Raw genomic sequence first — 18643 nt, forward strand, 5'->3', positions numbered from 1 at the left:
TCCCACTCCTGGGCCTCTATCCAGAGAAAACCATGACTCGAAAAGATACATGTACTCCGATGTTCATTGCAGCACTATTCACAATAGCCAAGACATGGAAACAACCTAAATGTCCATCGACAGAGGAGTGGATCAAGAAGAGGTGGTACATATACACAATGGAATATTACTAAGCCATTAAAATGAATGAAATGCCAGCATTTTTTGCAACATGGATGGGCCTAGAAACGATCATGCTGAGTGAAGTCAGCCATACAATGAGACACCAACATCAAATGCTTTCACTGACATGTGGAATCTGAAAAAAGGACAGACTGAACTTCTTTGCAGAACAGATGCTGACTCACAGACATTGAAAAACTTATGGTCTCCAGAGGAGACAGTTTGTGGGTTGGGGGAATGTGCCTGGGCTGTGTGATGGAAATCCTGTGAAATCAGATTGTTATGATCATTATACAACTACAAATGTGGTAAATTCATTTGAGTAATTTAAAGAAAATAAAATAAAATAACAAAGAAAAGAAAAGAGAAAAGAAAAAGGAAGAAAGAAGGGAGGCAATGTTGTCACATAAGGCAGGACTCCCCAGTGGTGATTTTTCAGGTACCTCATATTTATTATACAGATGTTCATTGAGGATCCACATTAAAGGCCCTCCCTATTTATTAGTAATACAAAGATGAATGACTACTGCCCTAAGAATGCATAAAGTCTCATGAAAAACTGATTTTTGGAGACGATTTAGTCTAACTAAAGTTGGATAAAATAGCTTTATATCCCTTTCCAATTTTAATCTATTGGTAATTCTCATCTAAAAAAAATTGTTCTGGCTCTTCTGGACAGATTGCTGAGATATACAACTCAAGCCTACTATTCATACAAGTTATTCAATGGTACAGGGGTTAAGGAGTTACCATCCCTACTCTCATCGCTTATACCCCATAATAAAGTGAGGCATTCTTTGCATTTGTTTCCTATCTATTTGTGTTATTTTCCTTCTTTTTTTTTTATTTTCCCACTGTACAGCAAGGGGGTCAGGTTATCCTTACATGTATACATTACAATTACATTTTTCCCCCACCCTTTCTTCTGTTGCAACATGAGTATCTAGACAAAGTTCTCAATGCTATTCAGCAGGATCTCCTTGTAAATCTATTCTAAGTTGTGTCTGATAAGCCCAAGCTCCCGATCCCTTCCACTCCCTCCCCCTCCCATCAGGCAGCCACAAGTCTCTTCTCCAAGTCCATGATTTTCTTTTCTGAGGAGGTGTTCATTTGTGCTGGATATTAGATTCCAGTTATAAGTGATATTATATGGTATTTGTCTTTGTCTTTCTGGCTCATTTCACTCAGGATGAGATTCTCTAGTTCCATCCATGTTGCGGCAAATGGCATTATGTCATTCTTTTTTATGGCTGAATAGTATTCCATTGTGTATATATACCACGTCTTCCTAATCCAATCATCTGTGAATGGACATTTGGGTTGTTTCCATGTCTTGGCTATTGTGAATAGTGCTGCAATGAACATGCGGGTGCACGTGTCTCTTTTAAGTAGAGTTTTGTCCGGATAGATGCCCAAGAGTGGGATTGCTGGGTCATATGGTAGTTCTATGTATAGATTTCTAAGGTATCTCCAAACTGTTCTCCATAGTGGCTGTACCAGTTGACATTCCCACCAACAATGCAGGAGGGTTCCCTTTTCTCCACAGCCCCTCCAGCACTTGTTATTTGTCGATTTATTAATGACGGCCATTCTGACTGGTGTGAGGTGGTATCTCATGGTAATTTTGATTTGCATTTCTCTTATAACCAGCGATGTTGAGCATTTTTTCATGTGTTTGTTGGCCATCTGTATATCTTCTTTGGAGAAATGTCTATTCAGGTCTTTTGCCCATTTTTCCATTGATTGATTGGCTTTTTTGCTGTTGGGTTTTATAAGTTGTTTATATATTCTAGAGATTAAGCCCTTGTCAGTTGCATCATTTGAAACTATTTTCTCCCATTTTGTAAGTTGTCTTTTTGTTTTCTTTTGGGTTTCCTTTGCTGTGCAAAAGCTTTTCAGTTTGATGAGGTCCCATGGGTTTATTTTTGCTCTAGTTTCTATTGCTTTGGGAGACTGACCTGAGAAAATATTCATAATGTTGATGTCAGAGAGTGTTTTGCCTATGTTCTCTTCTAGGACTTTGATGGTGTCCTGTCGTATATTTAAGTCTTTCAGCCATTTTGAGTTTATTTTTGTGCATGGTGTGAGGGTGTGTTCTAGTTTCATTGCTTTGCATTATTTTCCTTCTTATTCACTATACTTCACCTCCTTGAACCCTCTCTCTCAGCCAGAGAATGTATGTAATATTAGCACTGACTTTATTAGGCCTTGTGAAGATTAAGTTAGCTAATATATGTAAAACAAACAGAATCTGACACAAAATAGATGTCAATTATCCTCTAAATTAGTGGTTCTCTAATGGGTAATCAGAGGGCTCTATTCCCCACTAGGGGACATAGGGCAATATTTGTAGACAATTTTGGTTGTCACAACTCAGAAAGGAATATTACTGGCATCTATTTAGTATAACCCAAGGACACTGTTGAACAGCCTACAATGCCTAGAACAGCCTCTCACAGAGAATTATCCAGCCCAAATATCCATAGTTTCAAGGCTGAGAAACCCTGCTTTAAATTAGTGCTAGAACAAATGTTGAATCAGTTTTTGAATATAAGGCATTAAATCTTGCAACCTTTTCAAACTAAACATTTCTGTTTTATTTTCTTAAATTATAATTCACAAACCTTAAGAAAGTTTATTGCCTGCTACCAGGCAAGCAGAAAAAAAAAAAGCCTCTCTTCCCTCCCTCTTTCTTCCTTGCCTTCCTTTCCTCTTTGCCTCTGCCTTTCCCTTTTTTCTTCCTTTCCTTTTTCCCAAGCTCTATAAAAATGGCTGCCAGGTGCAAGCAAAGATTTGCAGAGAGGATCAAGGCACATAATTTGCATCTCAAGTTCACCATGAAAATTTATGCTCTTGCAACAGGCAGGAAGCTCAGAAAGCTGATTTTCTCTGGTGACATATGCACTCCATAAGGCAGAAATTGTTGTTGTCAGAATAACTGAGCTAAAATATCAGGATATTTGCCTAAACTCAGAGAGCCTGTCATATAAATTGCCGCTGAGCAGGGACTGCATATGGGATTAGAACCTGCCTGTTGGAGGGGTGATTTGTCAGCCCAAGAAGAAGAACTAGCATAGTAAATAACACTAAAATGAAATGAGCTACATTCTCAGAAATGCTGTACTTTATGTTGCAATGGGCAGTTAGGGAAAAGGAGATAAGTAATGGCTTCCTACAGCATTCTTGCATTTCTATGCAACGATAATCTCCTCAGTCTCAAGGACTATATAGCAGCATGAAGACTGACCATGGGTCTGACAACCGTGATGGGAAAGTCATGGGCCAACAACAATAAGGCAGGGGAGAAAAAAAATAGGTAGGTCAATTCCACCTGGGTGAGACTAGGGAGGACTTTGACAAGTCATGTTTGAAATAGACTTGAAAATATGAGTTGGATCGGAATAAGGATTTCTTTTTTTTTCCCCACTGTACAGCATAGGGACCAAGTAACACATACATGTATACATAATTTTTCCTCCCATTGTTGTGTTGTGATGTAAGTATCTAGACATAGTTCTCAATGCTACACAGCAGGATCTCATTGTAAATCCATCCCAAAAGCAACAGTTTGCATCCATTAACCCCAAGCTCCCAATCCATCCCACTCCCTCTCTCTCCCCCCGGGGAGCCACAAGTCTATTCTCCAAGTCCATGATTTTCTTTTCTGTGGAAAGTCTCCTTTGTGCTACATATTAGATTCCAGATATAAGTGATATCACATGGTATTTGTCTTTCTCTTTCTGACTTACTTCACTCTGGATGAGAGTCTCTAGTTCCATCCATGTTGTTGCAAATGGCATTATTTGGTTCTTTTTTAAGCCTGAGTAGTTTTCCATTGTGTATATATACCACCTCTTCCTAATCCAATCATCTGTGAATGGACATTTAGGTTGTTTCCATGTTTTGGCTATTGTGAATAGTGCTGCAATGAACATGCAGGTGCATGTGTCTTTTTTAATGAAAGTTTTGTCCAGATATATGCCCAAGAGTGGGATTGCTGGGTCATATGGTAGTTCTATGTATAGATTTCTAAGGTATCTCCATACTGTTCTCCATAGTGCTTGTACCAGCTTACATTCCCACCAACAGTGCAGGAGGGTTCCCTTTTTTGCACACCCCCTCCAGCATTTGTTATTTGTGGCCTTAATAATGATGGCCATTCTGACTGGTGTGAGGTGGTATCTCTTGGTAGTTTTGATTTGCATATCTCTTATAATCAGGGATGTTGAGCATTTTTTTCATGTGCTTGTTGGCCATCTGTATATCCTCCTTGGAGAAATGTCTATTCAGGTATTTTGCCCATTTTTCTATTGGGTGGATGGCTTTTTTGCTGTTGAGTTGTAGAGTTGCTTTTATATTCTAGAGACTAAGCCCTTGTCCGTTGCATCATTTGAAACTATTTTCCTATTCTGTAAGTTGTCTTTTTGCTTTCTTTTTGGTTTCCTTTGCCGTGCAAAATCTTGTCAGCTTGATTAGATCCCATTGGTTTATTTTTGCTCTTATTTCTGTTGCTTTGGGAGCCTGACCTGAGAAAACATTTGTAAGGCTGAGATCAGAAAATGTTTTGCCTATGTTCTCTTCCAGGAGTTTGAGGGTGTCTTGTCTTACATTTAAGTCTTTCAGCCATTTTGAGTTTATTTTTGTGCATGGTGTGAGGGTGTGTTCTAGTTTCATTGATTTGCATGGAGCTCTCCAGGTTTCCCAGCAATACATGCTGAAAAGACTGTCTTTTTCCCATTTTATGTTCTGGCCACCCTTGCCAAATATTAATTGAACATAGGTGTCTGGGTTTATTTCTGGGTTCTCTGTTCTGTTCCAATGGTCTGTATGTCTGTTTTGGTACCAGTACCACACTGTCTTGATGACTGTGGCTTTGTAATATTGCCTGAAGTCTGGGAGAGAGATGCCTCCTGCTTGTTTTTTGTTCTTCAGGATTGCTTTGGTAATTCTGGGTCTTTTGTGGTTCCATATAAATTTTTGGATTGTTTGTTCTAGTTCTGTGAAAAATGCCCTGGGTAATTTGATAGGGATTGCATTGGATATCTAGATTGCTTTGGGTGGTACAGCCATTTTGACAATATTAATTTTTCCAATCCAGGAACATGGAATATCTTTCCATTTCTTTACATCTTCTTTAATTTCTTTGATTCACGTTTTATAGGGATTTCTTAACTTGAACTCCATGGACCTTTGGGTTCAGTCCATGAACTTGAATGGGGAAAAAATATATGCTTTTATTTTCATCAATCAATACCCAACATTTGGCATTTCCTTTAATTTCTAATACAATACACACAAACAAGATTATCAGGAGAACTTGTAATTCTGTCACTAAGAGTAATCACAGGTATTTTCACGACATGTTACTACATTACAGATAATTGAAATGTTATTTTTGTCCCTCCTTTGTACTTGCAGTGTTAGACTAATTGTTTGATCTTTTTATTTGTGAGTGTTAGAAAAGCGCATGCATTGCTCTAATATTTTTTTAATTTTGTTAATGCTTTTTCAAAAAACTATTTTCATAGCTAAATAGTTTCATTCATTTTCTTTGTAAATTTATGGATTTTATGTTAGGGATTTTTAAATGCTGTTCTGAAAAGAGGTGAATAAAATTCACCAGATGTCAGATGGATCCGCAGCACAAAGGAAACTAAGAACTCATGATGGACAGAATATGGAGACTGGAGAGAAGTAAGAGTTCATGATTTGTTTGAAAATAACAAAAATAAAACCATACGTATTCACGGTACTTTCCTATGGGTCACACACTGACCCCTGCTAGCCAATTTGATTCTCCCAACAACTCTATAAGAGAGTTAATGATTTTTCCCATTTTTCAGATGAGGAAACGGAGGCAAAGAGAGGTTAAGTGGCCTTCCCATAGTCACACAGTCAGTAAGAGTGGAGATGGGTGAATGATTTCAGAGCCAAGATATACAACGACTACATTACAGTGCTCTACAACAGCAATTATAGTAACTGACTACAGCTGAGTGCTGTGTAGACATCAAGCACTGTGCTATCCCATTACAGACATCATGTACTTCAATCCTTATGACCAGTCTGGAATGTAGTTATTATCCTTATGTTATGGGAAGTGAAGCTTAGAGAAACAATGATATTTGCATAAATCATTTAAGTAAGTGGTTGAAGGACAGTCTGAACTCAGTCAATATGATGTCAAGACTGAGCTTTTGATAGCTGTCCAAACTCCATCTCAGCTGAAGTCAGAATCCCTATAGCATAGAGTACACACCACATAAAACTGAGGCCAGAATATAGTTGACCTTGAATGCCATGTCAAGAAGTTTGATTTTACTCTGTGGCCATGGAGAGTTATTGATGGCTTATGAGCAAAGAACCAACACTATATGATCTATATTTCAGGCAGATCATCATAGCAAAAATACGGAAGATAAACTGGAGGAACAAAAAGTTGAGGCAATAGGATCAAGTACACAGCCATTGCAGAAACTGTCCTAGGAGAAGTTAAGACAAAAGTAATAACATATAGGATCTGGTACATATCAGAATCACAGGGTGCTGTGTGAAGAAGTGGGGATGTCAAAGATACCACCCAGGTGTCCAGCTAGAGTGTTTAGGTTGGCGGGGGGTGGGATCAATAAGTGAAGCAAGGAACACAGGGGAAAGAATAAACTTACCTTTGACAGGTAGGAGGAGTCGAACTCAGTAAGTTCTTCTTTGAATACACTGAGCTTGAGGTACCCTTGAAATACCCTGGTGGATATATTCAACTGAAGGTAGGAAGTTTGGGTGTGGTCCTATTCAACTGAGATGTCCTCTGCATCCTGGGGATGTGCCTAAATTTCAGAACTAGATCAAAGTAGTGTAGCCAATGGAAGAGCTAAGAAAAATATAGACAGGTATGGGATGAAAAGGTCAAGAAAGGAAATTGTTCTCATTAATGGAAGGAGGTAGTGGAGACCACAGAAAATTAAAGAGAACAGAACACTGAAATACATCCCCAGAAATATTTTAAATTTTATTTTCTGGAGGCTTTCTAAAGCAAGTAGGAATAAGCTGCTTCTTGGGTTTATCTGTATTAATTTGCATAGAGGAAGAGGGATTAAAAAATGACATTTCTATGGAGTTCCCATCATGGCTCAGTGGTTAATGAATCTGACTAGGAACCATGAGGTCGCAGGTTTGATCCCTGGTCTTGCTCAGTGGGTTAAGGATCCTGCATTGCCATGAGCTGTGGTGTAGGTCACAGATGTGGCTAGGATCCTGCATTGCTGTGGCTCTGGCATAGGCCAGTGGCTGCAGCTCTGACTACACCCCTAGCCTGGGAAGCTCCATATGCCATGGGTGCAGCCCTAGAAAAGACAAAAAAAAAACGATATTTCTAGCTCTGGCTTGACCCATTTGCAGATTGGAAGTTCTAACATAAGCAACAGAAGAACCATTTGGACTCCCAGGCACAGGAGGAGAGAAAAAGAAAGTGATAGGTTTTATAAGGATTTTTTTTTCAAATGTAAAACTGGAGTGATGGAGGGGTGCGGTACATGTGTATGTGGATGTGGGGGTGTACCTGAATTATGCACAAATGTATATGCCAATCTTACTACATTGTTGAAACCTGGGAAACAACTTTCAGAGGAATTAAAACCATTACAAATATTAAAAAAATAACCTGTGTATGAATATGGAAATATCTATAAAGAGCTATGTTTCTATGGGGGCATGGGAAAATATAGAATGGTGGATAATAAACTAGTCAAGCAGGTGAATCATTTTAAATACCTGGTAAATCTCATTAGCCCAGGGGGGAAAGAATCCTCCTGCTAAGAGATTAAAATTTATTACAATAAAGAAGAAACTTAAAGGAGATGTATAATATAGTCACAAAGCCGATTATTAAATCTGGCAGGGCAACTTGGATATGGGAAGGAGAAGATGAAAAAACAATATAATAGAAGTTGTTGAAATGAAATTTCCCATTCCACTTGAGACTGGGATAGGATTTAAAGAGTGGAAATAGGCATGGTAATGTATATTAGTGATCAGTGACCAGAATTTACTTTTACCAAAGAAAATAAATAAATATATTAATTAATTAATTAAAATGAATAAAGCAAAAGAAAAGATAAACTAGAAAAAAATGTGTTGAGAGAATGAATCAAGTCTCCAACTAAAATTAGTAGGAGAGAAGTAGGTAGAAATTACTGTATGGAAAAAGACCTTGCAATGCTAGGTAGTTCAAAACGAGTGAGTGATACCAGATGAATACCTGTTCACTCAAATACGGATCTCACCAAGGCAGAGGGTATGTGCAAGTCTTATTCGTACCTGACTCAAGTGGAAGTCTTCTGATTTGCCAGTAACAATAATTCAGATCTCACTGAGGCAAAGTGAAAATGCTCAACTTCCAAGGTGGGAAGTTCTAGGGCTGGCAGTATGTTTAAATTCAGCTTAAGACAGAAGCTCAAGTGGTTTCCCAAGAGCTCTGCTCTCTCCTTTGTGTGATTTCATTCTCACTCAGACTCCCTCCTCCTGGTTTCAAAGTGGCTGTCACAGCTCCAGATTTTATCTCCGCTTGGATTTTCACCAGTGGGACAAAGCACTGCTCTTTGCACAACAGTCAAGTATGAGTCTTCGATATGATGCCCACTGACCAGACTCAGGGCATCTGCCCATCCCAAGCCAATTACAATGTTCAGGGGAATGGGATATAATTGGCTTAGGCCAGTCTAAGCCACCCCTGGAGTGGAGGGAACTGACAGATTAAATCACAGGAATTAAGAATGGGTTAGGCATAGTTACCCAGGGAAGTTTTAAAAGAAGGGAAATTTTTTTTTCCACTAAAAGGCAGGGAGGGGGGAAGAAGGACTGCAGAAATAATAAATGTTCACTACAATTAATAACTTTCGGTTCTGAAAGTCCTACTTTCTGTCTCACTTAAGCTTCTTGTGCTAAAGTTGTAATCAATTTCCTTTTGTTTTGATCAATGGTGGTGTCAAGTATGTATCATTAAGCAAAAACCCTCATTATTACAATGGAGAAAAGTCTTTGACCCTTCATAGCAGTGGTATGACTAATTGGAGTAATTCTACATATTATACATGAGCTATCCTTGTATTTTTTCAACCCAGTTAAGGAAAACAATGCAGAATACATATTTAGGAAGATAAAATGACATGTCTACACAGTCAACAGGCTATTGTTTTGCTTATTGTGTAAAGAGCTATTGATTATTATTTGTGTCCCTCTGGTTGTCATCTGTGACTCTGTACTGTGAGATGTCCAACATTCACTCCTCTGGCCTCACAAAGGAAGGTCAGGACATATTAATTACAACCTATTAGACCTGGGTGCAATTAATGCTATTGAGAACATCAAATCACTTGGAAAATAACTGAGGAGGAATGGTGAGCATTGCAGAGTTCTGTGCAGCACAAAACAAAGAATCACACATATTTAAAGTCAAGAGAACGTGATTATCATACAGATGAAAGAAGTCAAATGGAGCTTGATCTCTTGCTCCTCAGATGGGGGTATATGAACACATTAACACATGAAACTTTTTTTAAAAATCTGGGAGAAGAGTTAAACTCTCTCTCTCCATTATATTTTCACAGTGTATAATTACAAATGCCAATCCAGACACAGCCGAGGCTGCCCTTGAATATATAAAGGCAAACTATATATCTCTGGAGGGAAGAAAGCAAGAGAAACAAATTGCATCGTGTCATCTATCAGGCTTGGGCAATTCTCTGCATAAAAAGTGCAGCATTAGAAAATTATCCATACAGGAAGGTCCCTAAACATGAAGATAAGTATCAGGAGTGGCATTTTGTTTTCTCTATTTAGTCTCACCTCTGTCATTCCACACACCCCCACACACACTTCCTCCTTAAGAAAACCTCAAAATACTAAGATAGTCATAAAAATATGCTAAATATGCTCTTATTGAAATTACGTTCTGATTCTTCAGAAGTTTATTTAAAATATGATAGAATTTTTTTTAAAAAAAATACTCTTTCCAGTCAACCTCACATTGGGTTGCCATAGATTTCCAATTCAAAATGAATTGCACTTTTTGTTGTCACAAAGGCAAAGAAGAATGAAAATCTTCCCAGAGAATGTATTCAAGGAACTCAGCAAATCATGTAATACAGAAAAACAAGAAAGATGCTGCCCCAGAAATACACAATCCAGTTCTCTGTCAGTTTCTACAAGCAAGAAGTGATGTTCAGGATCCCAACCTTCCATAGGCATGTCAGGTAGCTCTGAGGCTTATTCATTATTTGCTGAATGAATAGTGGTTGACACCTATTATGTTCTAAACACTGTGATATTTACACCCATAAGTTTTTTCATCCAATCCACACGTTATCCTCATTTGAATGATGAAAATAACTTGCCCAAGTTCAGGAACTCAGACAGTGGTAGAACTGGGTTTTGAACCAGTGTCTGTCTGATTCCAAAGCTCAGGTAATTCCTGGGCACCATGCTGCCCTAAATGGTGGATACCCCAGAAGAACTTATCTTCCTAGTGTGGTTCATGAGGATGAACCATGAAGGATAGACAAGGATGATGCTATCTATACTGCAGGATCCCAGGATGGAAAAGATTCAGCTGAGACCAAGAGCTATTCCAGGGCCTCCAATCACCCTATGTTCAGCATTGTCTATAGGGACCATAACAGATAGAAGGATTTTCTCGTGGGAAGACACATCAAGACCCAGGAAACGGTACGTCTGAAAGGATCACCAAAGCTTCCCCTGGGCTTGCCGTCATGAACTTAAGCACATATTCAAGGTTGATGAGACATCCATGTAAGAAAGTCATGGACCACAGACCATGGTCAGTGGCTCTGAGGAGACTGTGAACATAAGGAAATTTCCCTTTCCCTTTGCATCTTGTTTATGTTACATCTAGGCTGTTCATTTCATCATTAGAAGCAAATATCCTGAAATTGGATTGGGGGAGGGGGAGGCACAGGTGCATGCTTGCCTGAGCAACCCGGGGAGGCAGGGCAATAAAACAGCATTCACCCCTACAGCCCCAGCCTGCCCAGAGGAAGGTGTGGTGGCTTAAAAATATGTCCTCAAATTGCTATTCTTCCTTCCCAGAAGCGGAGTCTAATGTCCCTCTCTTTAAGTACCCCGTCAGCTGGACTAAATCACCTATAAGGACAAGTAGAATAAAGCAGAAGTCACAATGTGTGACTTCAGAAAACAGGTCATAAAAGGTACTATGGTCTCCATTTAGTGGCTCTCTCTTGAATCACTTAGTTGGGGGAAGCCAGCTTCCATGGGGTAAATAGCCCTATGGAAGAGTCCACATGGAAAGAAACTGAGGTCTACAACAGTCCCATGAATAAGCTTGGAATTGAATCCTCTAGCCCCAGGCAATTTGATTCCTTGACAGCAACCCTGGGAGAAAACCACACAAACAGCCACTCCCAGATTCCTGACCTCAGAAACTCTGTAGGATAATAAATGCTTGCTGTCTTGAGGAGCTAAATTTGGGGATAATTTGTTATGTGGCAGTAGATAAATAACACTGAGAGATATAAATGTCCAGAGCATGAAGGAAAGCTAGATGATTTTGGAGATTTTGCTGATTCTTAAAGCATCACAGCATCACTCAAAGACCTAATCTGAAAGGAAAAAGCATTCCCCTGTTCTCATCTCAAAAATCTGGAGAAGTTCCCAAAATGTAGCAAAGGGAACTTGTCATTTTTCCTGGTGCACATACTACACAAAAAAGTACTCTTTTTTGAAGATCTTCCAAGTGTGTCATGTGGAATGAAAGGAAAGGTATTTAAAACTATGCTGTAGAAATGTCTATGTAAAGAAGAGCAGTCAAATATTAGCTGTTGTAAAATTACATGAAGCCATCACAAAATGTGTCACAAATGCATCTTAATTGTCTCTTCTCTGGAAGATGCTAACTAGACACTATGGGAGATAAGAGGTGGTTCTTGCCATCAAGGAGCAGAGAGTCTTCTTAGAGAGCAGAAAAATACAAGAATTCAGCATCTCTTCAGCAGATATTTCAGATCAGTTTTTATGTGCCAGACCCTGCATTCCCCTCTGGACAGATGACCCAAAGTCAGACACAGCTTCTACCCAGCATCTTTAAGTTTATGTGGATACAGATAAGAAAATAAGATGCCGTGATACTATGTATGGGAGGTTAACTGAAACATATCTATGGAAAACATAGAGCAGATACAGCTAGTGCTCTCTAAGTATTTCATGTGCCCCACTAAACTTCACAGCCTTGCTGGTAGTTAGGTTGGGATCTTGGGGCTAGCAGGGGTTGTGGACTATGAGAATTGGTTCAAGTCCATGTGACTAGATGATGCAAATCCAAGATGGCAGAGCTCTGGTCAATTTGGGCCCATAAGAACTATGTGAAGCAGAGAGTCCTCACCTTCCTGCAATCAGCATGGGAATCACAAGCATGAGAAATACACATTTGTCAGTAAAGCCATTGAGACTCAGGTATTAATGTGTTTCTGCAACACAGCATAGCCCACCTTTACCAAGACACATCATCTAGCCATTGAGGGTAAGAAAGGTTTCTATTACTTAATGCCAAATATATCTGGATTAAGGTATGTGTTGAGGAGACAGCAGTGGAAGAAAAGTGGTCCAGGCAGAGGGAAGAGAATATACAAAGGCCCAGAGGCAAGAAAAAGCACACTGTGTTTGGGAAAATGCAAATTACTCAAAAGGGCTGTAGCGGAGGAGGAGAGTGACAAAGGGGGCCAGAGCTTCCTATTAAGGAGCTTGGACTCTGTCCTGAAGGCAATGACATCTCTTGGGAGGACTCTGAAGGGGGGAATTACATGATTTGATCACACAAATGCTTCCAGATAACTAAAAATAACAAACCAAATCAGAGGTGTTATATGAAAGACATGGATACTAAGTAGTCTGAGAAGGGAGACTGTCCAGTGAGTTGTGGCCAGAGAAGAAATTACCAAAGAGAAAAGACATGGGCACTTGAAAGACAGAGAGAAGGACAAAAGGTGAGAAAAATTGTCCAAAAGGTGAAGGAGACGTGTTCAAGGGACCACGTGAATAGCACTTTCTTTACACAAAGGGGATGGGAAGGAGTGTAGAGAAGGCCTTGAACATCGTGTATTTGTCTACTACTACTGCAGTAATGCTGTGCAACAAAACAACCCCGATTCCCAGGGGCTTTGCAACAACTAATTCATTTTTTCTCTGTCTATAGTCATTGGGTCCATGAAGGCAGGTCTGCTTCATATTGTGGGCTGGGCTCAGGTTCACCCCTGCGTCTTTTTTTGGGGCCAAGGCTAAAGGGGTGGTGGCTGCTTGGGACATGCTCTTCTTGGGGTAAATCCCCAGGAGGGCAAGCCATGCAAGCAAATCTCTGTTGGCATCATACACATTTCCCTGCTCTCAGCCAGAGTGGGTCACATGTTCAAGTTCATTATAAGTGGGGTGGAAAAGTATACTCTGCACATGGAAGAGGTAAGACAAAGTTGCCTGGCAAAGGCTGGGGTTTATGATCCTGCTGTGAAGAGCTGGAAAGACAAGCGCAATACAGCACTGCCAGTAAGGGAATTTTTAATGCGTGGTCCACCGAAGTTTTTGAGCATCAGAATGGCAGACAGTAGAAACACTGTAGCCAGGCAGAGATTAGAGGTCAGGAGATTTAGGAATGTACTGCACTGGTCAAGTGTATAGTGAGAGGAGAGTTAATACTCATGCAACAACGGTAACCAAGAAGAACAATGAAGATCCAAGGGGACTTAGTCTGTATTGTGATAACTTTGATAACTTAAAAAATGATGATAACAGACTTTGACAAGTTAGAAAAAGATGATGAGAGGAAAGGCTCAGAGACAAGATGAGGATGATTCCAATGACTCTGGTTTGGGTGAGCAGGAGCTTTGAGTGGCAGTGATCATTTAGAAGAGTGGAGTTCCTTTGGAAGATGGGAAAAGAACAGAGTGCGGTGGGTGCTAAAGGGTAAATGTGGAACAGCCAAGCTGTTTAATACCTGGAAAGGTGTGTTTAATGCCCTGGGGAAAAGCCAGAGATGAATATGGAAAATTGAGGACCACCCACATGAAGGAGATGTTGAGGTTCCCAAGGAAGTAAGGATATGGAGAAAGGATCTGATTTTACTGAAAGGGAAAATTGGGAAGAAGTGGATGAACAGAGATTGTGAGACAAGGATTGTGACACAACTGAATTTTAAAAAAAATAAATAAAACTCTGTAGACAATAACACACAGGAAGCAACCTTCACAATATGATTCTCTGAGATAGGCCTTAAAATTACTTTTGTCCACATTAAAATTACTTTTGAATTTCAAAAACAGATGGCATTTCTGTTACTTTGTATAATATAATCTATACGACTACATGTAAAGATATGAATTTACGGATGTAAAAAAGCTAGAAGAGAAATGCAGCAGCTGGAGCATTAATGAAAACATAATCTGTTATGTGTGGAAATAAGCAACATACATTTGCTGTGATGGGGGAATCCTTATGAAACTTCACTGCAGCCAAGTGAAAAATTTGAGCAGAGAAACTTTTCCAGCCAAGAGGGAGAAATGTGATGAATTCTTTTAATTTTCTTTAAACTCAAATGTTCCCTCGCATATGCCAGTATGGCAAGAGGGAAACAAAGTTGCTTGTGTATTGGCGTTGTACACTTCTTTAAAAATTAAATGAAATCACTTAATGTATTAGATAATCACCCAGTTGTTTATTAATGACCATATTGTGTATGATGTCAGGTCTGACATGTATAATAGAATCTTAATTGAACCATGGAAACAGGTATCAACAAGCCCACACCCATCTATTGTATGAGAAATGCAGACCACAGCTGGAAGAAGACTTTTGTACACACAAGGGTCAATGACCAGACATAGTGCCTATTAAATAGGCTCAGCCAATTTACAGCTGGGAAAACAAAGCATAGAACAGTTCAGATGACTTGCCCAAGCCACGCAGCTGCAAGGTCAAAGTGTTTAAATCCATGTTTTGTGTCCTCTCTACTATATTAACATACTTATCTATACAAAAAGAGTCCCCCTTCCTCCTTCCAACTCCTCCCCACCATTAAAACTTCTGTGGGCTATTTATTGCCTCCCAGTCAAAATCTAGTATCCTTTACAAAGCACATAAGAGTCTCTGTAATCAGTCCTTCATTTATTATCCTGATCTCAACTTATCTCACCACCTTCCCACTCACTTCATCACACTCATCTCTAAGGACTGAAGTTGAAGGATGCTCAGTGCTAATATGAATAATATTTAATATGAGAAATAAATAAATATGTTTTACAACATTTACATTTTAAAAAATGTACATTTTACTTGTATTTCAAAGTGTTTAGAAATGTCAGGCTTGAAATTATTCAATTTTTAATTTCCCTCATTTATTATTGGTAAATTCTAAACCATCTAAAATAAAACACGACTCTTAGCACTCATATTTTAGGATTAGGCAAAACAAAAAGCCAAACTCAAGTAATGACACCTTCTCCAGTATCAGAGTTACTCGTCACATACCATACTGTTCTTTGAACGTGTCAACATCTATATATTTTAATCCTCACTTATTTATGACATTTTAACAAAGAACAATCTTCTGCTGTCATGTTGAGCAAGACAAAAACAGCCTTTGATCATTTATATATTACAGAACCTCAGACAATGAAGAACTCGCATCAAGCAAAGTTTGACATCCCCCTGCTGACAGGACAATCAGCAAGTCATTCTTGAACACTGTAAATATAATACTGTAGCATCCCACACACTCACAACAAAATCAAAGACACAAGCTAGTGAAAACCCAGGGGCTTTGGGATGTTGAGTTAATCAGCAAGAGGTGTTCTAAAGTGCCACATGGCACAATAGAAAACATTCAGGCCCACTGCACAGAATAATGATATTACACCACTTCCAGCTGCTCTTAGTAAAAATACAGATACTACAATTTCAGTAGAGTGATTTTATATCTATGGCCATACGACTTCTTTACTTGGAAATACTCATTAAATCTACCATTCTATTTTGGGGTTTGACAGTAATTACTTTAAAAAGGTAAAATGTGAGTGCTGAAAGAATATTCTAGGGTTTCCAATAACTACACCTGGTGGTGATGACTAATCTGTAGTGATAGTAACAGAAAGTAATTCCCTTACTAGAGACATAAACTTAATTCTTACTCTGTATTGTTCACTCAAGCTACAATTCTATGCCCACAGAAAACTAATTGGTAGGAGAGAAACAATTGCTGTTACACCTAACCCAAGTGGATCATGTCCATCATCATCATTTTTCCCTCAGAATTCTCTTTAGGTCTTACCTTGCTAGGAGAAGACTGCACCTCTGACTTGTTAAGACCCACTCCTTTGCTCATAATGTTGTCTGATGAAGAACTGAAGCTCCATTTTTCTCCCCTTCCTCAAAGCCTCACCTGCTCACTCGAGCTACTAAGAACAGCTCTCTCCACCACCAACTCCTAGGAACTCCTGTCATAAAATCAAGGAACCTCCAAATCAGTCTGGATCCTAACAGTTTCAACCTACATTCAGATGCTTCAGTTCATTAAGTTACCTATTTCTCCAATAAACAAGCATTTGTTAAGCCTTATACCACTGCCAGACACTGTTCTAGACATGAAGATGTAACAGTAGAGGAGAAACAGCAGAGCCCAAACCTCCCCAACTTATCTGTTCATCTTCTCTGGAGCTGAAATCTGTCTGCTACTTAGAGTCACACATAAGGAGTCCTCTCTCTCTTTCACATGATAGCCATTCAACAGCTCATGATGGTGTGGTTGGCCCTTCTCTCCTTAGTTTAAATGTCTCAATCCAACTCTCTTGAAAAACCACTGCTTGTTTTTGTTTGTTGGTTGGTTGGTCCTTAGGGCTACACCTGGCTAGGGTTCAAATTGGAGCTACATCTGCCAACCTATGCCATATCTGAATCATGTCTGTGACCTACACCCCAGCTCATGGCAATGCAGAATCCTTAACCCACACCCTCATGGATACTAGTCAGGCTCACTACCACTGAGCAAAAATGGGAACTTCCATGCATTGTATTTTTAGTATCTGTCTCCCCAACTAAACTATGAGCTTCCAAAAGCCAAGGTTCCCATATTACCTCCATCCAGCACAGGATGTCTCAGCCTCAGTATTACTGACTAGATAGTTCTTTATTCTTTATTGTAGGTGGCCATCCTGGGCATGGCAGGATATGTAGAAGCATCTTTCACCTCCACGCACAGGAAGCCAGGAGCAATCCTTCCACCAGTTGTGGCAACTGTAACTGTCTCCATATGTTGCCAGCTTCGCCTGGGGACAAAATCACCTCCTCTTGGGAACCACTGCTCTGGCACTTTACATACATTGGTATGTAATTCGCACTTACTGAGTTATTTACCATTTGCAAAACTTTTCATATGCATTATCTCACAGATGCTCATGATATGTTTAAATTATGTTTTCATGCCCATTTGGTATTTGATATTTCAACCTGGGCAGTTTGAATCTAGAGCCAGTACTCCGAACCTAGCTGTATGATCTTGGGCAAGTTACTCAATAGCCTCAGTTTTCTCATCTAGAAGACAGAGGAGAATGGGCCCACCTATCTCTGAGTATTCTGATGAGGATTAAAAGGAGATAAAATTGGCATACAAGGGCCCAATAAATCTTGGTTTGGAAATTTTACCATTTACAACAATGACATGGATAAACTTAGAAGGCATAGTGATAAGTGGAAGAAGTCATCCAGAGAAAGACAAATACTCTATGATCTCACTTTTATGTGAAATCTAAAAAATACAACAAATCAATGAATATTAAAAAAAAAAAAGAAGCAGACTCACAGATAAAGAGAAAAGCTAGTAGTTACCAGTGGTGGGGAGGGGAAGACATAGGGGTGGGGGTTGGGAGGTGCAAACTACTGTGTACCTCACAAGGACAGGCTCAGGTACATATGGAGCAACATAGGGAATATAGCCGATATTTTGTAATAACTGTAAATGGAAAGCAATCTTTACAAAATTTTCAATTTTTTAAAAAATACTAAGTTTTTTAAAAAACGGGTTCACATTATTCCACTCAAGCAAAGATTTAAAAAGAAAAAATTTTGGTGGTCAGAGGAGGTTGAGTATTCCATTAAATCCAGAGGCTGGCAAAAAAGTACTCAGGAAAGACTATCCCTCTTTATGGAGACTGAAAATATGTAACAACTTAAGCTGTTGCCTCAGTAAAGTCATCTTGCGATCACAGGAGAACAGCCTGTCTGTGACATGTGAGAATAAGGCCACATACAAAGATAAACAAGTTAAGAAAAGAGGGAGGGAGAAGAAGCTGGGGGAGGGACAGACAGACAGAATGACAGACAAAGACAAGCAGAGAGCAGTACTGACCTTAAATGAACCCCTAGTTCCAACTCGGAATGAAACTAATTATGACCTTGGACTCTCTGGTACCTCAAC

The sequence above is a fragment of the Sus scrofa genome, chromosome 13 (assembly GCF_054392235.1).
Source record: "Sus scrofa isolate SSC_HxYL_T2T_F1_AM1 chromosome 13, Sscrofa_HxYL_maternal_Yorkshire_Landrace_v2.0, whole genome shotgun sequence".
NCBI classification, from domain to species: Eukaryota; Metazoa; Chordata; class Mammalia; order Artiodactyla; family Suidae; genus Sus; species Sus scrofa.